The sequence below is a fragment of the Mustela lutreola genome, chromosome 15 (genome assembly GCF_030435805.1).
Source record: "Mustela lutreola isolate mMusLut2 chromosome 15, mMusLut2.pri, whole genome shotgun sequence".
Lineage (NCBI taxonomy): Eukaryota > Metazoa > Chordata > Mammalia > Carnivora > Mustelidae > Mustela > Mustela lutreola.
In genome coordinates, this window is record NC_081304.1 from 61,986,423 (window position 1) to 62,010,592 (window position 24,170).

General features: G+C 47.7%; 1 protein-coding gene across 2 annotated transcripts in view; it reads right to left on the reverse strand.

Annotated features, from left to right (window-relative positions):
• Window positions 1–24,170, reverse strand: part of LOC131816542 (conserved oligomeric Golgi complex subunit 2-like) — a 199,809-nt gene that overhangs the window by 72,788 nt on the left and 102,851 nt on the right. The window lies entirely within an intron of this gene.

The following is a 24,170-nucleotide window of genomic DNA, read 5'->3' on the forward strand; positions in this document are numbered from 1 at the left end:
CTCTAACCATGACCCTCTATGGACCCTGAACCTAAACCTAACGCAGACCCTGACCCTAAAACTAACCCCTACCCTAAACCAAACCCTAACGCTAACCTTACGCTGTCTATCCCTAACCCTAACCATAACCCTACTTCTAACTCTAACCCTAACCCCAATCCCAAACCATACCGCCGAAACGTAACTGTGACACTGAACCGAACATTGACCCTAAACCAAATCCTGACCCTAAACCTGACCCTGACACCGATCCTACCCTAATCCTAACCATGACACTAACACTGATCCCTACAGAACCCTATCCCTGACCCGAATGTGGACTTTAAACCAATACCTGATCATCACCGTAAACATGAGACTGGCCCTAGACTTCACCCTGACCCTGACCCCTGCAAAGACCATAAACCTAATCCTGACCATAACAGTGACGCTGACCCTGAACCTAACACTAACCCTGACACTGAATGGGAGCCTGACCCTAACTCTAACCCTAAACGTAACCCTGACCCTGACACTAACACGGGCCCTGACCCGAAACCTAACGCTGAACCTAACCCTAAAACTAACCCCTAACATTATCCCTGACACTGACCCTAACCCGGTCTAACCCTAACCCTCAACCTACCTCTAACCCTAACCCTAACCCCACAGTAACAATAAACCTGACCCTCTCCCTGACCCTGATCATAACCCTAACTCTGAACTTTGCGTATGTCAGACCTTAACCTTAAACCTGACCCTGGCCTTGACCTGAACACTGACCCTAACCCTGTCTGTAAACCTAACTCTGACCCAATCTGTGATTCTGAACAGAATCATAACCCTAAAGCTAACCCTGATCCTGAACCTACTCATAAAACAGAACCTAAACATAAAGCTGACCTAACCCTAACCCTGACACTAAACCTGTCCCAAACCTAACCCTGTACTTAACATGACTTGCCCCCAAACCAAAACTTGAACCTGACCCTAAACCTAACCATGACCCTGAACCTGACCCTAAACCTAACCGTCACCCTAACAGTGACCCTCACCCTGATTCTGAGCGTAATCCTAACCCTGAACCTACTGCGAGCCTGACCCTAAATGTAACCATGAAACTAACCCTAGCCCTGACCCCTACCCTAAGCCTTATGCTAACCCTGACACCAATGATATCTAACCCTAACCCTGACCCTAAGTCTTTCTTAACCCTAATCCTAACACTAACCTAGTCTAAACACAGCTCTGTTCCCGCCAGTAGGGACAACAGCTGCACCCAGGCCTCCCAAGGGCTGGGGGGAGGGTATACGGGAGTCACTCGATGGGCACTGCATTGAGTGGAGTGTGAGCCTTGAGGAGCGTGGGGACTGGGGGCTCAGGGAGCTCTGGTGCAGCAGGAAGTTCGGTATGGAGCCCCCAGGCAGTGGTGACCTCACTTCCATGACGACAGAGCCCAACGGAATTGGAAACCACATATCCAGGCACTCCATTACAGAGAAAACCACCGTGCCCAGCTCATTTCTAGGCACATCCTAAAGGAAGTGCCATGTTCTTCTGCTGTACTGAAGCCGAGAGGATACAGGGAGAAGAGAGCTCGCCAGCCAGACACGTCCCCGCCCTGGCAGGTCATATCAGGTTTCCCCAACGCCTCAGGCCCTTTGGCTAATAAAATCAAAAGGGGACACCAGGGGACTCAGAGTCAGACATACCCACACCTTCTGATGGAACGGTGTAGTCCTAGGTCTCCTCCCCGTCTCTCTCTTTGTGAATGTGTGTGTGTGTGTGTGTGTGTGTGTGTGTGTGTGTGTGTTTGAGTGTGCGTGCGCGCCTCTGGGTGTCTGTGTGTCTGTGTTTAAAGAGGACCTGGCCATGCCATCGTGGGTGGAGATGCCCCAAGCAGGATCAGGCTGATGAGGGGTTAGATGTCTGGTGGGCAAGTCATGTTCACACCCCAGTTTAAGGCTGGTTAAGTGGGATGGGGTTTAGGGTCTACACCCTTCTGCCCAGGGTTTATCCTGAGACCCTGAAGGGATAGGTCCAGGACCCACGAAAGGGGCTAACACTAACAGTAAACACTAACACTGACCCTGACACTGACTGTGAGCCTGCCCCAAACCCTAACCCAAGCCCTGACCATGACCCTGACCCTGAACCTGACTGTGATCCTGACCTGACTCCTAAACCTAAACCTAAGCCTGAAACTGACCCTGATATGGACCCTGAACCTAAACCTAATTCTGACATTACCGTAACCATGACTCATACCTAACCATGACCCTGACCCTGACCCTAATCCTAACCCTGACGCTGACCTAACCCGGACCCTAACCCTACCCCTGACCGTGACTGTGAGGATGACGCTAAGCCTAAACCTAAAGGTAACTCTAACCATGACCCTCTACGGACCCTGAACCTAAACCTACTGCTGACCCTGACCCTAACACTAACCCCTACCCTAAACCAAACCCTAACCCTGACCTTACGCTGTCTATCCCTAACCCTAACCATATCCCTACTTCTAACTCTAACACTAACACCAATCCCAAACCCTACCGCCAATACCTAAGTGTGACACTGAACGGAACATTGACCCTAAACCAAATCCTGACCCTAAACCTGACCCTGGCCCTGACCTTCACCTGACCCTGACCCCAATCCTACCCTAATCCTAACCATGACACTAACACTGATCCCTACAGAACCCTATCCCTGACCCGAATGTGGACTTTAAACCAATACCTGAACCTGACCCTAAACCTGACACTGGCGCTAAACTTCACCCTGACCCTGACCCAGACCATGACCATAAACCTAACCCTGACCCTAACGGTGACCCCGACCCTGACCTGAACAGTAAACCTGACCCTGACTGTGAGCCTTACCCTAACTCTAACCCTAAAAGTAACCCAGACCATGACACTAACACGGGCCGTACACCAAATCCGATTGCTGAACCTAACACTAACACTAACCGCTAACCCTACCACGGACCCTGACCCTAACAAGTTCTAACCCTAACAGTCAACCTAATGCTAACCCTAACACTAACTTTAAACTGTAACAATAAACAAGACCCCTACCTGACTATGATTATAATCCTACCCTTGTACTTTGCCTATACCAGACCCTTACCCTAAACCTGACTCTGGCCCTGACCCTAAAACTAACCATGATTCTAATACTTACCACTACATAACCCTGTCCCTAACCCGAATGTGGACTTTAAACCAATACCTGATCTTGACCGTAAACCTGACACTGGCCCTAGTCTTCACCCTGACCCTGAACCAGGCAAAGACCATAAACCTAATCCTGACTCTAGCAGAGATGCTGACCCTGACCCTAACACTAACCCTGACACTGAATGGGAGCCTGACCCTAACTCTAACCCTAAACATAACCCTGAACCTGACACTAACACGGGCCCTTACCCGAAACCTAACGCTGAACCTAACCCTAAAACTAACCCCTAACATTATCCCTGACACTGACCCTAACCCGGTCTAACCCTAACCCTCAACCTATGTCTAACCCTAATCCTAACCCCACTTTAACAATAAACCTGACCCTCTCCCTGACCCTGATCATAAACCTAACTCTGAACTTTGCATATGTCAGACCTTAACCTTAATCCTGACCCTGCTCTTGACCTTAACACTGACCCTAACCCTGTCTGTAAACCTAACTCTGACCCAATCTGTGATTCTGAACAGAATCATAACCCTAAAGCTAACCCTGATCCTGAACCTACTCATAAAACAGAACCTAAACATAAAGCTGACCTAACCCTAACCCTGACACTAAACCTGTCCCAAACCTAACCCTGTACCTAACATGACTATCCCCCAAGCCAAAACTTGAACCTGAACCTAAACGTAACCATGACCCTACACCTGAGCCTAAACCTATACCGTCACACTAACACTGATCCTGACCCTGACTCTGAGCGTAACGCTAACCCTGACCCTACTGTGAGCCTGACCCTAAACCTAACCATGAACCTAACCCTAAACCTGACCCCTACCCTAAGGCTTACGCTAACCCTGACCCCAACGACGTCTAACCCTAACCCTCTGCCTGCCCTCTGTCCACTTGTGATCTCTCTCTGTCAAATAAATAATAAATAAAATCTTAAAAAAAGAATGACTGTACTTTTAAAAAATAGCTTAACAGTGGCACCTGGGTGGCTCAGTTGGTTAAACAGACATGTAGACCAGTGGATTAGAGTAGAGTGCCCAGATATGGACCATCAACTCTATGGTCAAAAAATCTTTGACAAAGGAGAGAAAATTACACAGTGGAAAAAAGACAGCCTCTTCAATCAATGGTGCTGGAAAAATTGGACAGCTATGTATGGAAGAATGACACTCAACCATTCTCTTATACCATACATAAAGATAAATTCGAAATGGACAAACGACCTCAACGTGAGGCAGGAATCTATCAAAATCCTAGAGGAGAACATAGGCAGTAACCTCTTGGACACTGGCCACAGCAAATTCTTTCAAGACATGTCCCCAAAGACAAAGGAAACAAAAGCAAAAATGAACTTTTGGGACTTCATCAAGATCAAAAGTTTCTGCACAGCAAAGGAAACCGTCAATAAATTGAAGAGAGAACCCACGGAATGGGAGAAGATTTTCACAAATGACATTACAGATAAAGGGCTGATATCCAAGATCTATAAAGAACTCCTCAAACTCAACACACACAAAACAGATAATCATGTCAAAAAATGGGCAGAAGACATGAACAGACACTTCTCCAAAGAAGACATACAAATGGCAAACAGATGCATGAGAAAATGTTCACCATCATTAGCCATCAGGGAGATTCAAATCAAAAGCACATTGGGATACCACCTTACACAGTTAGAATAGCCAAAATTAAGAAGGCAATAAACAACAAGTGTTGGAGAGGATGTGGAGAATGGGGAACCCCCTTACACTATTGGTGAGAATTCCAGTTGGTGCAGCTACTTTGGGATACAGTGTGGAGACTCCTTAAGAAATTAAAATTAGAGCTACCCTATGACCCTGCAATTGCACTACTGAGTACCTCTAAGATACAGATCCAGTGAAAAGAAGGGGCATCTGTACCCTAATGTTTATAGCAGCAATGGCCACAGTCATTAACCTTTGGAAAGAACCAAGATGACCTTCAATGGATGAACGGATAAAGAAGATATGATCCATTTTTACAATGTAGTATTGTGCTTCCTTCTGAAAGGAAGGATACCCAACTTTTGTATCAACATGGATGGGACTGGAGGAGATAATCCTGAGTGGAATAATTCAAGCAGAGATTGTCAATTTTCATATGGTTTCACTTAATTGTGGAGCATAAAGAATAACACAGAAGACACTGGGTGATCAAGAGGAGAAGTGAGTGGGGGGAAATTGGAGGAGGAGACAAACCATGAGAGACTCTGAGAAACAAACTGAGAGTTTTGAGGGGAGGGGGCAGAGGGTTGGGTAAACCTGTTAATGGGAGTTATGGAGGGCACATATTGCATGGAGCACTAGGTGTGGTGCATAAACAGTGAATTTTGGAACCCTGAAAAAAAAAATAAAAAGGACAACAACTCCTTTTCCCAACATGTGGTAGGAGTCCCCCAAATGATTGGAAGCAGCCTCCATTAGAGATTAATCCACTGCATGTTGAAGGTCCTCCCACTTCAAAAAGACCAAGAAATATCCAATCCCAAAACAAAGTAAGGGCCAGCTCCACCTCACGGAATACCACCTGCTCTCCCTTAGATAGTGTGCTGTTGCTTTAATAAACCTGCCTTCTGCTTTCACTTGGGCATTAATCTCTAATTCTCACATGCCAAAAATAAAAATAATGATGGTTTACCGTTACAATTCATAGAAAAGGAGGTACAGGGAAATTGAATGAAAGGGAATAACAAAGTAGGTTCATAATTCAATCTTCCTTGTAAAAAAATTAACCTGAAAGTGCGTTTCTGCCACCTCTCTCCTGTTTGATCTGATAAAGAATGACCACGATACATGAATTATATTTCGGGATTTTGAAAAGCATAATAGCTTTATAGCAACACTTGAGCTTTTATTTATTTATTTATTTATTGCTAACAAGATAGGTCAATTTGATCTGCGGTTCCTGACAACCAACCTCAGAAGAAATTCCATCTTCATGAGAAGTCCGAAAGAACCACAAACCAAACCTCAAAACAGATTCAAAGAGAAAATACTCTTAAAAAAATTTCCCTTCCTGGGGCACCCGAGTGGCTCAGTGAGTTCGGCTCACTGGGCCTTTGCGTTCGGCTCTGGTCATGATCCTAGGGTCCTGGGATTGAGCCCCATGTCTGGCTCTCTGCTCAGCAGGGAGCCTGCTTCCACTTCTCTCTATGCCTGCTCTCTGCCTACTTGTGATCTCTGTCTGTCAAATAAATAAATAAAATCTTTTAAAAAAATTTCCCTTGGGTACCTGGGTGGCAGAGTGAGTTAAAGCCTCTGCCTTCGGCTCAGGTCATGATTCCAGGGTCCTGGGATGGAGCCCCACATCAGGCTCACTCCTGAGCAGGGAGCCTGTTTCTTCCTCTCTCTCTGCCTGCCTCTCTTCCTACTTGTGATCTCTATCAAATAAATAAATAAAATCTTTAAAACTAAAATTTCCCTTCCTATCAGAAGCAGACCAAACCACTAACAAATTCCCCAGAAAGCTTCATCTAAAAGGTTGTACTTTCTTCAGACACCCAGCAGGACCTTCTTCTCTGGGCCTGGTATTTCTTCAATGGCCTATTCCAGAGAATAAGACACTAAACTATTGAGCGCCAAGGGCCTCAGAACCACGAAAGAGATGATGAGGGGCACAAAGCACGCCTCTGGTCACCAAGAGGGTACATAAACGTTTGCTGCTTTTCTGCATTTTTCAAAGCTGAGTTTTTAGCTGGAGGCCGCTCCCTTAGGATAAATTGCTGATACTGTATAGTAAAATCTATTATATGATCTTTTACAAACAATTTCCTATCTTTGCAATCTCATGTGCCAAGACAGACACAGATTATTTAAAACCCTGAAGAGAGTGCTATTGCATTTAAATTGCCTGTAACCTTTGTGTAATAGATTTATGATTGATGATAGATTTAGTTAAAATACAACTGTTTTAAATATTTATTCTCAGTAAACGATTTCAAACTATGCTCATTTAAGTAAGTTGGTGCATAATCCCATTTCTATTAAACCATAGTGCAAGGACCAATGCCGCGCTTCCGAGAGAACCCCAAGCTCTTTTTCTAGAATGGCCATATGCGTATGTATCAGGCGTCCTCTTTTCACTCCCTTTGTGGAGCACCTACCATGGAGGTCATGTAATAACCAATAACCAAAAAACAAACAAAAAACCCAAACATCCAGGTCGAAGAGATTTGCGCTGGCCTAGGAGGGGCGAGCTTCACCACGGTGCTGTGCTGCGGCCCAGTCCGGACTCAGGACACCCTGCCTCGCCGCCCCTGCACTTCCGCGCTACAGCCCAGCCCCTGAGGCCGCCCTGTCCGGCTCCCGTGGCCCGCTGTCCCGCCCCGCCCCATGGCTTCTCCGGACGACCTTCTGCGAGCAGGTAAAGTGACACCGCGCCGCGCCCTCATCTGGAGCAGAAAGCGCGGGCTGTGAGCTCGCGGGGGGGGTGTCAGGACCCAGCCTCCCGCGACCCCGTGGCAGTGGGACCACCCCGGACGACACGCCGCACCCGGGACCCCACGGGGTCGGGCCGGGGTCCGAGCCATGCGAGGTGCCCCCTGCCAGTGAGCACAATAGCCCCCATCGTTTGGCACCCCCACGTGCGGGTGCCGAGGACCCCCTTCCCTCATCCCGTGGCGTGGCCCCGCCACTTTTGTTCTGGACTTGGGATCCCAGGTGGAAACTAGTCCCTCAGACCTCCCTGGCAGCAATGATCACAGGGAGGGATTCTCGGTTTTTCCACCCTGGCTCTTCCTCTCTCCACATTCACATGCCTTCTGGCGTCCCTTTCCTCACCTCATTGTCACTTTTATTAAATGGTTTTGTTCTGCATGTTGACCCGCAGAGCGATTTCATGAATGAATATACAGGAAACTGAGTCGGAGCCCACCTGTGAGAGCCCACCTGTGCAGGCCTTTCATTAGAATGGTCTCTGGTTCTAGCCTGAGTTCAGAATACTGCGTGTACCTGAGGACTGAGTCCAGATGTTTCTTTCATCTCTGACTTGAATTTGAAATCCTAACGTCACTATGACCTGGGAAGCCGAGGTCCACAGCATCTTCATCTGAAATTCCACTAGAGCTCCCAATTACCTAGTGCCCAGCCTGAGTCTGTTTTCCACTACTGTCAGGGTTCTAGAAGTTCATGCACTGCCCACCACGGACAGTAGGGGCATCTCTCTGTCCAGATTTTCCCTTTACATAAGGAGTTCAGTTACAGGAGATTAGGGCCCACTCTAACGACTTCACTGTAATGTGATTGCATGTGTAAGGATTCTAGTTACAAATAAGGTCACGTTCTGTGGTACCAGAGATAAGGAGAGCAGCAAGGTTTCTGGGGATAATGCAGGTCAGCTCTTAACAGTCCACTCTCTGGCTCCCCAAATTCGTGTCTTTCCCGTGTGCAAAATACCTTCACCCAATACCCTCCAAAGCACTAATCATCCCAGAATCAACTCAAAATCTGAAATCTCATCTGTTTGCCTCCACTGAAAGACCCTGATCTCACCCAGACCATGGGACCTGAGGACTGCATCCAGAAGCCACAGTCTCCTGGTAAAGCTGCCCATCAGGTCCTGACATCACCCTCATTTGTCCCAGCAGCTAAGGGCCTACAGTTCCAGAGACAGTTTCTCAGAGGAAGTTTGAAGACCACCTCAGAGGATGTTCTTTGGAGTGAATGAAGAGGGAAGGGGGTGAGAGACTCCTGCCATTCCCAGGGCACGCAGAACCCAGAGAGTGAGGCCTTGGGTGCTTTCTAGTGACATATTCAAGGCAATTCTTTGACTTTGGGACTTCAGAGTTAACTTAGTTTTCATTTGTGATTATTATTTTTGTGTGGGGGTCATAGCTTTTCTTTTGACCTATGGCTGTTTTCACTCCAGGTTCTGAAGAAGCCCCTAAATCCTAACCCTGTTGAGGACTCCGAAAGCTCTCAGAGCAGCAGTACTGGGGGACAGTGTGGACACATGGTTTGGTTTCTCCTCTGGCCTGATTCTGTGGCAGCCCCGCTCTGTCCTCCTCAGACTTCAGAGCAATAGCTGAATAAGTGGAGAAAGGACCAGGGGGTCAGGAAGGTGGCCACCGAAGAGTGACTTCTCTTGAGGGTGGCTGAGCGAGCGAGTGAGCGTGTTAGTCCAGCTCTGCCTGCAGTCTGGATGGAGCTGAACAGGGGCCAGGGAAGGGGAGGAGGAGCAGAGAGCGGGGACAAAGGGACCAAAGAGGAGATTCAGACGAAGGGAAGTAATTGGGAGGAGAGAAGAAACTCTAGAAGACAGGCATGTAAGAAAGGAAAAGGGATAAAGTGGGCATCGGGAAAGGGCACCACCAGGGAAGGACAGAGGGGAAGGGAAGAGGGAGGGAGGGAGGAAAGGGGAAAGGAAGAAGGGAGGGGTCAGCACGCCAGGGCTCCCCCTGCATCTGAAGAAGAGGTGGCTGGTCCAGCTTGTCAAACAGGGTGCTCACTCTTTGGTCCCAGTTTCTGCTCCCACTGCTACTGGGCTATGCAGCAAATTAATGACATATATAAAATTATAGGGAAATGACACCTTCCGTACCATTATGAGTACAGCTTTTAAAATGGTCTCATGAGGCAGGGATTCTAGCCATAGGCTGTTCAAGGCATGAACCTGTTAGTGATTGTATTTTTTCCTGTGCAGAATGGGTCTTTCTACATTCCAGGTCCTTTCTACCCCAATAAATAATGCGGCGATTCTCTCAATGAGTTGTACTTTTGGTTTAAACAGTCAACTGTCTCTTAAAAAGGACTTTTGTTTAGGGTCCTTTAAAAAAAAAAAAGTCCTTTCAAAAAAATCTTTTTTTTATTTTTTATTTTTTAATCCCATAGGTTTACTCTGATCCTGGAACTTTGTCATTTTGACCTTCTCTGCTGATTAAAATATTCTTTTTTTTTTTTTTTTTTTTTAAAGATTTTATTTATTTATTTGACAGACAGAGATCACAAGTAGGCAGAGAGGCAGGCAGAGAGAAAGGAGGAAGCAAGCTCCCTGCTGAGCAGAGAGCCCGATGTGGGCCTCGATCCCAGGACCCTGAGATCATGACCTGAGCCGAAGGCAGCGGCTTAACCCACTGAGCCACCCAGGCGCCCCTAAAATATTCTTCATCATCAGCACCTACTACTCTCCTCTCCTGGTGGTCTCTCTGGAAGGGGTCTTCTCTAGGTCTTCTAGCAGGAGATGGGCACTTCCCCTCTACCCCTGTTGCCGGACCAACCTAACCTATCCTGCAGGGTCAGTCGGCCTGGCCTTTTATCTGCTGTTCTCTTCTGAGTGGTTAGTTTTTCTATAGATACCGTGCTTTACTTTTGTCAGGATTTACTCTGGATTATCAAAACCCTTTTCTTGTGCCACTGAAGCCTAAGAAACAGTCCTGATAAGAGAACCAGGATCTCGAACAGATCATATGTATCCTGAATGTACTGTCCAAAATGAAAAATACATTTTGAGGAGCCTCAAGATCTCTGAGAAGGGAAGTTTCACCAACTATGTCATGTAGGGGCATCAATTCCGATTCTGTGTCAATTTTCCTCCTTTCCTAGCTAGTAATTCTCTACCTCCGAAAGCCCACTCTCAACCGTTTCCTCTCTCAAAGGCAGTTGCTCTTAGAGTCTGCACATGGCACTTGGGGCCTGCTGGTCGTTGGCTACTGCCCTCTGTACCTTGGGTCTAACAGCTGCGGGGCATCAAGATGAGAAAGTCTCTTGTTCTAAGACTTAAGATAGTTTGGGGCACATGGGAAGCAATAACCACTTTTTTAGTTGGTCCAAGTGTTCGACCTTTCTTAATTATTCTAGTTCCACTATTTACTTGTTCTAAGATTTGTCCCCCCCCTCCCATTTTAATATCTCTTAAGGTGGCAGTCACCTTGCACTTGATGACATATCCTAGTTTAACTGACAGCATTTCTCTTTCTTAGTCGAACATAAACTATAGTGCATCTTACCCTTGATGAAAGCTAGGATGCAATGAAATACTCTATTATGGTTACAATTCTGATATTTGAAATCCTCCGGTAGCTCCCTGTGCCCCTAGAGTGTAGAACCTCCCCTCCTCGGCATAGTATACAAACCATCTCAGACCCAGTGTTAACCCCGTGGCTCAGCCTCCATCCCCAGCTGATGCTGTGAGATCAGCTGTCGGTTGTCATGAACTTGCTGTAGTTTCCCGAATGCACTGTGCTGCCTCCTGGCACTTTGAAACTTGACGCACTCATCCTCATTCTTCGCTTTGCCCTTGTCTATCACCTCCCCTGAAAATCTGTTCGTAAGTGGCTTTTCCCAGCTCCAAACTACCCTTGGCAGTCTTTTATCTCCCTGTGGTCAAGCCTGTCACACTGCACCATGGACATGCCCGTTGTCCCCCTGAGAAGAGAAAAGGGACAGTGAGGGCCCCCCAGCATTTGCAGCTCTAGTGCAGAGCCCCATGCCTGGCTTGCAGGAAATGCCAGATCATGAAGACAAACGGAGATCATCCTCTGGCTAAAACCAGCTCTTCTTTGCGTACCGCAGCATCTGCATCATGAAAGAGCAGCCAGTTATTAATGCTGTTTTTCTAGGGATTTTTTCCCCATATATTTCCCAGGTCTTTACTCTTTTTATAGCACTTTAATTCAGGCTTCCACCACTTCCTAGTCTGATCAGATGAAATCATTTTCCTTCCCATACCCTCGATGTATTTCACACCTAGTAATTCTTTTATTAAAAGATCTTATTTACCCATTTGACAGATCACAAGTAGGTAGAGAGGCAGGCCGAGAGAGAGGAAGAAGCAGGCTCCCCGCTGAGCAGAGAGCCTGATATGGGGCTCCATCCCAGGACCCTGAAACCATGACCTGAGCCGAAAGCAGAGGCCTAAACCACTGAGCCACCCAGGAGCCCCCATATCTGGTAATTTTTAATCAACGTGGATTTGCTGCATCAAATAGTTCCTTCTTCTTCAAATATAAATATATAAATATATTGATCAAGTCACACGCATTTCTTAGGAGAATGTCATACCTTTAGTAGCAAACTTGAAATCTTGGCCATTGGTTTTGATTTTTGTTTTGTTTTGATTTGGTACAGTTTTTGTAATGTTAAAGATCCCTCCAGCCCTTTGCAATGTCTGTCTGATTGCTTTCAGCTGTTTCTGCAACAAAGTTGTCCCAGCAGCGAAAACTCTCATTGTTTACAGTGGCGCCCCCTTCTGAACACTTTGTTTATAAAAAGCTTTTTTTGGGGGGGGGTATGATAAATGTAGAATAACAATGAGGTATTTCAAAGAGGTGAACCACAGATAAATTTCTCTAAGGGTGGGGTGAGGGTTACTCAAAAAGGAACTTGACAAGGCTTTTAAAGATATCGACAATCATTATAACATAACGTGACTGATTGTTACCTTGCTCTTAACTGGGCAAACACTTGTTGGCTTCCAAGATAGACTAACATAGTTGAGATGGTTCTAGCGGCCTTCAGGCACAGGGTCTCATGAGGCAGGTATTCTAGCCACTGGCTGTGCAAGGCATGAGGCCTCTTAGTGATTCTATTTTTTCCTCTGCAGAATGGGTCTTTCTACATTCCAGATCCTTTCTACCCCAATAAATAATGCGGCGATTCTCTCAGTGAGTTCTACTTTTGGTTTAAGCAGCCCACTGTCTCGTAAAAAGGACTTTTGTTTAAGGTCCTTTAACAAAAAAAGTCCTTTAAAAAAATCTTTTTTTTATTTTTTATTTTTTAAACCCGTAGTTTTACTCTGATCCTGGAACTTTGTCATTTTGAACTTCTCTGCTGATTAAAATCTTCTTCATCATCAGCACCTACTACTCTCCTCTCCTGGTGGTCTCTCCGGAAGGAGTCTTCTCTAGGTCTTCTAGCAGGAGATGGGCACTTCCACTCTACCCCTGTTGCTGAACCAACCTTACATATCCTGCAGAGTCAGGTCGGCCTGGCCTTTTATCTGTTGTTCTTTTCTGAGTGGTTAGTTTTTCATAGATACCGTGCTTTGCTTTTGTAAGGATGTACTCTGGACTATCAAAACCCTTTTCTTGTGCCACTGAAGCCTAAGAAACAGTCCTGATAAGAGAACCAGGATCTCGAACAGATCATATGTATCCTGAATGTACTGTCCAAAATGAAAAATACATTTCTGAGGAGCCTCATGATCTCTGAGAAGGGAAGTTTCACCAACTCTGTCATGTAGGGGCATCAATTCCGATTCTGTGTCAATTTTCCTCCTTTCCTAGCTAGTAATTCTCTACCTCCGAAAGCCCACTCTCAACCGTTTCCTCTCTCAAAGGCAGTTGCTCTTAGAGTCTGCACATGGCACATGGGGCCTGCTGGTCGTTGGCTACTGCCCTCTGTACCTTGGGTCTAACAGCTGCGGGGCATCAAGATGAGAAAGTCTCTTGTTCTAAGACTTAAGATAGTTTGGGGCACATGGGAAGCAATAACCACTTTTTTAGTTGGTCCAAGTGTTCGACCTTTCTTAATTATTCTAGTTCCACTATTTACTTGTTCTAAGATTTGTCCTCCCCCCCATTTTAATATCTCTTAAGGTGGCACTCACCTTGCACTTGATGACATATCCTAGTTTAACTGACACTCACCTTGCACTTGATGACATATCCTAGTTTAACTGACAGCATTTCTCTTTCTTAGTCGAACATAAACTATAGTGCATCTTACCCTTGATGAAGGCTAGGATGCAATGAAATACTCTATTATGGTTACGATTCTGATATTTGACATCCTCCGGTAGCTCCCTGTGCCCCTAGAGTGTAGTACCTCCCCTCCTCGGCATAGTATACGAACCATCTCAGCCCCAGTGTTAACCCCGCGGCTCAGCCTCCATCCCCAGGTGATGCTGTGAGATCAGCTGTCGGTTGTCATGAACTTGCTGTAGTTTCCCGAATGCACTGTGCTGCCTCCTGGCACTTTGAAACTTGACGCACTCATCCTCATTCTTCGCTTTGCCCTTGTCTATCACCTCCCCTGAAAATCTGTTCGTAAGTGGCTTTTCCCAGCTCCAAACTACCCTTGGCAGTCTTTTATCTCCCTGTGGTCAAGCCTGTCACACTGCACCATGGACATGCCCGTTGTCCCCCTGAGAAGAGAAAAGGGACAGTGAGGGCCCCCCAGCATTTGCAGCTCTAGTGCAGAGCCCCATGCCTGGCTTGCAGGAAATGCCAGATCATGAAGACAAACGGAGATTATCCTCTGGCTAAAACCAGCTCTTCTTTGCCTACCGCAGCATCTGCATCATGAAAGAGCAGCCAGTTATTAATGCTGTTTTTCTAGGGATTTTTTCCCCATATATTTCCCAGGTCTTTACTCTTTTTATAGCACTTTAATTCAGGCTTCCACCACTTCCTAGTCTGATCAGGTGAAATCATTTTCCTTCCCATACCCTCAATGTATTTCACACCTAGTAATTCTTTTTTTAACGATCTTATTTACCCATTTGACAGATCACAAGTAGGTAGAGAGGCAGGCCGAGAGAGAGGAAGAAGCAGGCTCCCCGCTGAGCAGAGAGCCTGATATGGGGCTCCATCCCAGGACCCTGAAACCATGACCTGAGCCGAAAGCAGAGGCCTAAACCACTGAGCCACCCAGGAGCCCCCATATCTGGTAATTTTTAATCAACGTGGATTTGCTGCATCAAATAGTTCCTTCTTCAAATATAAATATATAAATATATTGATCAAGTCACACGCATGTCTTAGGAGAATGTCATACCTTTAGTAGCAAACTTGAAATCTTGGCCATTGGTTTTGATTTTTGTTTTGTTTTGATTTGGTTCAGTTTTTGTAATGTTAAAGATCCCTCCAGCCCTTGGCTCTGTCTGACCTGATTGCTTTCAGCTGTTTCTGCAACAAATTTGTCCCAGCAGCCAAAACTCTCATTGTTTACAGTGTCGCCCCCTTCTGAACACTTTGTTTATAAAAAGCTTTTTATTTGGGAGGGGTATTGTAAATGTGGAACAACAATGAGGTATTTCAAAGAGGTGAACCACAGATAAATTTCTCTAAGGGTGGGGTGAGGGTTACTCAAAAGGTAACTTGACAAGTCTTTTAAAGATAACGACAGTCATTATAACATAACGTGACTGATTGTTACCGTGCTCTTAACTGGGCAAACACTTGTTGGCTTCCAATATAGAATAACATAGTTGACATGGTTTTAGCGGCCTTCTGGCGCAGGGTCTCATGAGACAGGGATTCTAGCCACTGGCTGTGCAGGGCATGAGGCCTGTTAGTGATTCTATTTTTTCCTCTGCAGAATGGGTCTTTCTACATTCCAGGTCCTTTCTACCCCAATCAATAATGCGGCGATTCTCTCAGTGAGTTCTACTTTTGGTTTAAGCAGCCAACTGTCTCTTAAAAAGGACTTTTGTTTAAAGTCCTTTAACAAAAAAAGTCCTTTCAAAAAATCTTTTTTTTTATTTTTTATTTTTTAATCCCATATGTTTACTCTGATTCTGGAACTTTGTCATTTTGACCTTTTCTGCTGATGAAAATATTCTTCATTGAATCCCAAAAGAAAGTAAGGGCCAGCTCCACCTCATGGAATACCACCCACTGTCCCTTAGATAGTGTGCTGTTGCTTTAATAAACCTGCCTTCTGCTTTCACTTTTGGCTTGATCTCTAATTCTCACGTGCCAACAATAAAAATAATGATGGTTTACCGTTGCAATTCATAGAAAAGGAGGTACAGGGAAATTGAATGAAAGGGAATAACGAAGGAGGTTCATAAGTCAATCTTATTTTTAAAAATATTAACCAGAAAGTGCGTTTCTGCCACCTCTCTCCTGTTTGATATGATAAAGAATGACCACGATACATGAATTATAGTTCGGGGTTTTGAAAAGCATAATAGCTTTATACCAACACTTGAGCTTTTATTTATTTATTTATTTATTTATTGCTAACAAGATAGTTCGATTTGATACGCGGTTCCTGACAACCAACCTCAGAAGTAATTCCATCTTCATGAGAAGTCTGAAAGAACCACAAACCAAACCTCAATATAGATTCAAAACGAAAATACTCTTAAAAAAATTTCCCTTCCTGGGGCACCCGAGTGTCACTGTCTTTGGCTCACTGGGCCTTTGTGTTCGGCTCAGGTCATGATCCTAGGGTCCTGGGATTGAGCCCCATGTCTAGCTCTCTGCTCAGCAGGGAGCCTGCTTCCATTTCTCTCTCTGCCTGCTCTCTGCCTACTTGTGATCTCTGTCAAATAAATAAATAAAATCTTTAAAAAAAATTTCCATTGGGCACCTGGGTGGCAGAGTGAGTTAAAGGCTCTGCCTTCGGCTCAGGTCATGATTCCAGGGTCCTGGGATGGAGCCCCACATCAGGCTCACTCCTGAGCAGGGAGCCTGTTTCTTCCTCTCTCTCTGCCTGCCTCTCTTCCTACTTGTGATCTCTATCAAATAAATACATAAAATCTTTAAAAATAAAATTCCTTTCCTATTAGAAGCAGACCAAACCACTAACAAATTCCCCAGAAAGCTTCATCTAAAAGGTTGTACTTTCTTCAGACACCCAGCAGGACCTTCTTCTCTGGGCCTGGTATTTCTTCAATGGCCTATTCCAGAGAATAAGACACTAAACTATTGAGCGCCAAGGGCCTCAGAACCATGGAAGACATGATGAGGGGCACAAAGCACGCCTCTGGTCACCAAGAGTGTATGTAAACGTTTGCTGCTTTTCTGCATTTTTCAAAGCTGAGTTTTTAGCTGGAGGCCACTCCTTTAGGATAAATTGCTGATACCGTATAGTAAAAGCCATTATATGATCTTTTACAAACCATTTCCTATCTTTGCATTCTCATGTGCCAAGACAGACACAGATTATTTAAAACCCTGAAGAGACTGCTATTGCATTTAAATTGCCTGTAACCTTTGTGTAATAGATTTATGATTGATGATAGATTTAGTTAAAATATAACTGTTTTAAATATTTATTCTCAGTAAACGATTTCAAACTATGCTCATTTAAGTAAGTTGGTGCATAATCGCTTTTCTATTAAACCATAGTGCAAGGACCAATGCCACGCTTCTGCAAGAACCCCAAGCTCTTTTAATGGAATGGCCATATGCGTATGTATCAGGCGTCCTCTTTTCACTCCCTTTGTGGAGCACCTACCATGGAGGTCATGTAATAACCAATAACCAAAAAACAAACAAAAAACCCAAACATCCAGGTTGAAGTGATTCGCGGGTGCCATTATGCAATGGCGGACCCTGCCTGGAGACTAGGAGACTGCTCAAACAGATCGCGGGCAGGCATCTCAGCCCAGGCCTGTGCTGGGGAAGCTGGTTCCCGGCTTTGGGCACAATCAGGAAGCCAGAGAAGTGAACCGAGAGTGCAGCCGTGGTTTAGGGCTAATGATCTTTTCACAGCCAGGCAGCGCTCGGACACCCGCTCGGGGAGCCAGGCTAGGAGGCCGCTCAGTGCCAGCGCTGGCCACGCTCGCAGGCCCCCAGTGCTTCGCCGGCGCCCCGCCCGGGGCCCGCGCCTCAGGACGGATGGGGAGGTGGGCGAGGGCAGGGGCGGCCGGGAGAAGTGGCTTTGCTAATTGCGGATTCCGGAAGTGAGCTCGCGGAGAACCCCGAGGAGAGTCTGAGAGGAGGTGGATGGGCTGGCGGAGGAGGGGCGGGCAGCGCCGTGGTGCTGTGCTGTGGCCCAGTCCGCACTGCAGGACCCCCGCACTCCCGAGCTCCCGCCCAGCCCCTGAGGCCGCGCTGTTCCGCTCCTGCGGCCCGCTGCCCCGCACCGCCCCATGGCTACTCCGGAAGACCCTCACCTGGAGCAGAAAGCGCGTGTCGCGAGCTCGCGGGGGTGTCGGGACCCAGCCTCCCGCGACCCCCGGGGCAGCGGGACCACACCGGACGCCGCGCCGCACCGGGGTCCGCACGGGATCGGCCGGGGATGGCACCGCCCGAGGTGCCCCCCGCCAGCGGGCGCGCTAGCCCCCATCCTTTGGCACCCCCATGCGTGCATGCCAAGGTTCCCCTTCCCTTGTCTCCCGCCATGGCCCCGCTGCTTTTGTTCTGGACTTGGGATCCTAGGTGGAAACTAGTCCCTCAGACCTCCCTGGTAGCAAGGAGCGCAGGGAGGGATTCTCGGTTTTTCCACCCTGGCTCTTCCTCTCTCCACATTCACATGCCTTCTTGTGTCCTTTCCTCTCCTCATTGTCACTTTTATTAAATGGTTTTGTTCTGCATGTTGACCCTCAGAGCGATTTCATGAATGAATATACAGGAAACTGAGTCGGAGCCCACCTGTGAGAGCCCACCTGTGCAGGCCTTTCATTAGAATGGTCTCTGGTTCTAGCCTGAGTTCAGAATACTGCGTGTACCTGAGGACTGAGTCCAGATGTTTCTTTCATCTCTGACTTGAATTTGAAATCCTAACGTCACTATGACCTGGGAAGCCGAGGTCCACAGCATCTTCATCTGAAATTCCACTAGAGCTCCCATTTACCTAGTGCCCAGCCTGAGTCTGTTTTCCACTACTGTCAGGGTTCTAGAAGTTCATGCACTGCACACAACTGACAGTAGGGGCATCTCTCTGTCCAGATTTTCCCTTTACATAATGAGGTCAGTTACAGGAGATTAGGGCTCACTCTAAGGACCTCACTGTAATGTGATTGCATCTGTAAGGACTCTAGTTCCAAATAAGGTCACGTTCTGTGGTACCAGAGATAAGGACAGCAGCAAGGTTCCTGGGGGTAATGCAGGTCAGCTCTTAACAGTCCACTCTCTGGCTCCCCAAATTCGTGTCTTTCCCGTGTGCAAAATACCTTCACCCAATGCCCTCCAAAGCACTAATCATCTCAGAATCAACTCAAAATCTGAAATCACATCTGTCCTCCTCCACTGAAAGACCCTGATCTCACCCAGACCATGGGACCTGAGGACTGCATCCAGAAGCCACCATCTCCTGGTAAAGCTGCCCATCAGGTCCTGATATCACCCTCATTCGTCCGAGCAGCCCAGGGCCTACAGTTCCCAGAGACAGTTTCTCAGAAGATGTTTGAAGACCACATCAGAGGACGTTCTTTGGGAGTGGATGAAGAGGGAAGGGGGTCAAAGCCTCCTGCCATTCCCAGGGCACGCAGAACCCAGAGAGTGAGGCCTTGGGTGCTTTCTAGTGACAGATTCAAGGCAATTTTTCGACTTTGGGACTTCAGAGCTAACTTAGTTTTCATTTGTGATTATTATTTTTGTGTGGGGGCCATAGCTTTTCTTTTGACCTATGGCTGTTTTCACTCCCGGTTCTGAAGAAGCCCCTAAATCCTAACCCTATTGAGGACTCCGAACGTTCTCAGAGCAGCAGTACTGGGGGACAGTGTGGACACATGGTTTGGTTTCTCCTCTGGCCTGATTCTGCGGCAGCCCCGCTCTGTCCTCCTCAGACTTCAGAGCAATAGCTGAATAAGTAGAGAAAGGACCAGGGGGTCAGGAAGGTGGCCACCGAAGAGTGACTTCTCTGGAGGGTGGCTGAGCTAGTGAGTGAGCGTGTTAGTCCAGCTCTGCCTGCAGTCTGGATGGAGCTGAACAGGGGCCAGGGAAGGGGAGGAGGAGCAGAGAGCGGGGACAAAGGGACCAAAGAGGAGATTCAGAGGAAGGGAAGTAATTGGGAGGAGAGAAGAAACTCTAGAATACAGGCATGTAAGAAAGGAAAAGGGATGAAGTGGGCATCGGGAAAGGGCACCACCAGGGAAGCACAGAGGGGAAGGGAAGAGGGAGGAAGACAGGAAAGGGATAAGGGAGGAGTCAGCACGCCAGGGCTCCCCCTGCATCTGAAGAAGAGGTGGCTGGTCCTGCTTGTCAAACAGGGTGCTCACTCTTTGGTCCCAGTTTCTGCTCCCAGTGCTACTGGGCTTTGCAAGGAAGGCAGGCTGTCCCCTGGGACCCACTGGAGCCCACTGGAGCCCACAGGAGGGTGGGAGAGGTAAGATGCCACCTGCTCCTGTCCTGAGCTGCTCCCAGCTGCTAGCCTCACCACATGGTGCAAGAGGGACCCCAGAACAAAGGACACAGGCCCGCATGTCTGCCGGTGGCCCTGGGCACTTAGCTCATCGCAGTGAACCACACCGCCTCCTCAACCCAGGCTTTCAAAGCCTGCTTCTTCGTTCCTGGCTTTCATGTCTGTACGAACATGAGCCAGATCTATCTCGTCTCCGACACACAATTCTGACTCACCCCGTGTCAGATTTTTATTAGTGGCTGTGATAGAGTAAGATAGCAATGCTCTAAAAAACGGACTATTTCCTCCCACGTGACCTCAACAGTCTTATACATTTTCTTAGCAAAAAAATCTTGTCCCCTTCCATTAAGCTCATAACGTGGTCTAATAGTATACATGTGCCTTCGTTAGATGTGAAGCGATACAGAGGTCCTTTTTTTTTTTTTTTTTTAATTTTACAAGGTAAAGTCAGTGAACACATCTAACTTGACAAATACGTCTCTAAAATGTCAATCCAGGCAAAGCTTTTTTTGCCTACAGTTTGGAGCCTACGTGGTGACATTTTTAAAACTCTTTCAGTCCCTCAGTGAGGCTCTTAGAAGCTAGCCAGGGCTTACTACGTGCCAGGCACTGTGTCAGGTGTTGGAGCTAAACGGATGGAGATCTTGGAGGCAGGCTGGGGAGGGACATCTGTGACACAACCACAGCTAGAAACGGAGGGCAGTGCTAGAAAAGAGAGAACAGGCTGCATGGAGAGTGTGTACCATGGGGTTTGTGAGCTCACGAATAAGTGGGAGTAACTGGAGTGGGGAGACGGGGGAGAGGAAGAGGGTCTTCCCATCAATGGGAATCACCTGTGCTTGGAGGCAGGCACCATGAGGGGTCTCCACAGGAAGAGGGAGGCAGCGTGGTTGAAGGGCAGAAAGACAGGGAAGAACAGGCATCAGTCAATTGGAAGGGTAACAAGGGACGGATGGGAGGATTATGGATGCCTTTGGAGGACTGAGAATTTGTTAGAAGATCAGTGCAGTTTTCTATGGAGACAAATGCCAGGAACTGATAGGTCTTTGAAAGGTCACTCTGGCTGCCTTTTGGCAAAGGGGTTGGTAAAAGGCGCGTGCAGGTGTGAACACACCAGGTGGGAGGTGAGTGCAGGAAATCAGGTGAGGGAGCATGGGAACTTGGTCCGGGGGTATATAAGGGAAAATAGCTTTAATGAGTTCCACAAATTGGCACCAGCTGTAGCTTCATTACAGCGCTGGAAGGGGTAGGTGGGTGTGTCCTGGAGGTTACAGAAATTACATGAGAAAAGGAAGTCTTTTTAGATCTTTTTTCCAACTAGAGGAACTCTCACCTTATTGATAGAATTCCAGAGTGGGAACGGATGGACATGAGGACATCTTTGAAATGTCTGAATATGTTCTTTGACATCTTTTAAAATGACGAGGATACCTTGACCTTAGGAGGCCTCGGCCTTCTTTGTAGCCAAGAAGATTTCACCTACAGATTTGGGTTCTCCCTTTTAAAGTCAAGAAGACAGTCATTCCAAAGGACACCTCCTATCATTTTACGCTCTCATCATACCTCACGTGCTGGGATCTCCAAGACCCTCTGTTCCAGGTTGTGAGTATCCACTTTGGCCGGGCTGGTCTTGCCAAGAACACCACCACAGGAAATCTAGAGCCTGTAGTGCTATTAATAACATCATCTAAGACTGTCTTTGCTGCCCTCATGGCCTCTTCCCACCATGACTCACTGAAGCTTTTTACACGTTGTATCCATTAAGCTATAGTTCCCAAAGCTCATCGTCTCTAGTGCCATTAATTTTTAGGGGACCAGGCAAACCTTAAACTTGTCCCCCTTAATTGGATCCCTGTGCCCCCACAATCTCTTTGAATGACTTTCACCATGATCCTTGAATGAGCTCTGAGACCACTGCTGGTCCCTAACACTTCTTGGCACCTTGTCTGTTAGTTCTTGGAAGAGGAGGTGGCTGTGGAGGTGAGTGGGGATGGGAGTGGGAGGATTTCTCCCTTCACTTCCTTTTTTGTTTTTTCAAATAATGGGTTTTGAGGGGGAGGGAAAGGTTAACCAGACAATTTATTTTCCATCTCCCATTGATAAAATGTTTACCACTCCACATTGGAAGAATTTAGATCTTTCTTTAGAATCTCCAGGAAAATCTCCCAAACCCAGGCCACCACCATGTGGATTCAGCCATCTTCTGATTCACCTCCAGATTGTCTCCTCCTAACTGCTCAAGCCACAGGTTAAGGGCGATATTTTTAATGACCAAGCAATTAAGTGGGGAACACGTTTATCTAAGGAATTGCATACAGCTCTGTATCTGCATACAGGGGGGTCTCTCCCAAGCCTTTCCAACCTCAGCAAAACAAGAAAAAGCCCCAGCGACCTGGGGGTATATATCATTCATTCATTCCTGTGTTCAACACTCATGGCGGACCCCACCGAGACAGTGGGAGAGCAAGGACGGGAGCAATCCTGGAAGCTGAAGTGTGAGGAGGATTTCAAATTCAAGTCAGAGATGAAAGAAACATCTGGACTCAGTCCTCAGGTACACGCAGTATTCTGAACTGAGGCTAGACCAGAGACCATTCTAATGAAAGGCCTCCACAGTGGGCTCTCACCGGTGGGCTCCGACTCAGTTTCCTGTATATTCATTCATGAAATCGCTCTGAGGGTCAACATGCAGAACAAAACCATTTAATAAAAGTGACAATGAGGAGAGGAAAGGACACAAGAAGGGATGTGAATGTGGAGAGAGGAAGAGCTAGGGTGGAAAAACCGAGAATCCCTCCCTTCGCTCCTTGCTACCAGGGAGGTCTGAGGGACTAGTTTCCACCTAGGATCCCAAGTCCAGAACAAAAGCGGTGGGGCCATGGCGGGAGACGAGGGAAGGGGGACCTTAGTACGCAGGCATGGGGGTGCCGAACAATGGGAGCTAGCGCGCCCGCTGGCGGGGGGCACCTCGGGCGGCGCCATCCCTGGCCCGACCCCGTGCGGACCCGGGTGCGGCATGGAATCCGGGGTGGTCCCGGTGCCCCGGGGGTCGCGGGAGGCTGGGTCCCCACACCACCGCGAGCTCGCGGCCCGCGCTTTCTGCTCCAGGTGAGGGCAGGGCACGGTTTCAATTGACCTGTCCGCAGAGGGTCATCTGGAGAAGCCTTGGGGCTGGGAGGGGCAGCACGGACTCCAGGGCTGGGCTGGAGCGGAGGAGCGCATGGGCGGCGAGTCCTGTGGGTCCTCCAGTCCCGACTGGGCCGCAGCACAGCACCGCGACGCTGCACGCCCCTCCTCCGCCAGCCCCTCAACCTCCTCCCAGACTCTCCGCCACGTCCTCCGCGAGCTCACTTCCCGCCTCGGCATTAGCAAAGCCCCTTCTCCGCGCTGCCCCCGCCCCCGCCCCCCTCCTTCCTGAGGTAGAAGCCAGGGCCTGGGCACCGGGTGAAGCCCCAGGGGCCTGCGAGCGTGGCCAGCGCCAGCGCTGGGAAGCCTCCTAGCCTGGCTCCCCCAGCGGGTGTCCGGCTGCAGCCTGGCTGCGAAAAGATCATCAGGCCTAAACCCGGCTGCACTCTCCGGTCACTTCGCTGGCTTCTGATTGCGCCAGAAGCCCGGAACCAACTTCCCCAGCACAGGCCTGGGCTGAGATGCCTGCCTGCTATTTGAGCAGTCCCCTGGTCTCCAGGCAGGGTCTGCCTTTGCATGATGGCAGGCGCGAATAACTTCGACCTGGATGTTTGGGTTTTTTGGTCATTGGTTATTACATGACCTCCATGGTAGGTGCTCCACAAAGCGAGTGAAAAAAGGACGCCTGATACATACGCATATGGCCATTCCATTAAAAGAGCTTGGGGTTCTTGCAGAAGCGTGGCATTGGTCCTTGCACTATGGTTTAATAGAAAGGGATTATGCACCAACTTACTTAAATGAGCATAGGTTGAAATCGTTTACTGAGAATAAATATTTAAAACAGTTATATTTTAACTAAATCTATCA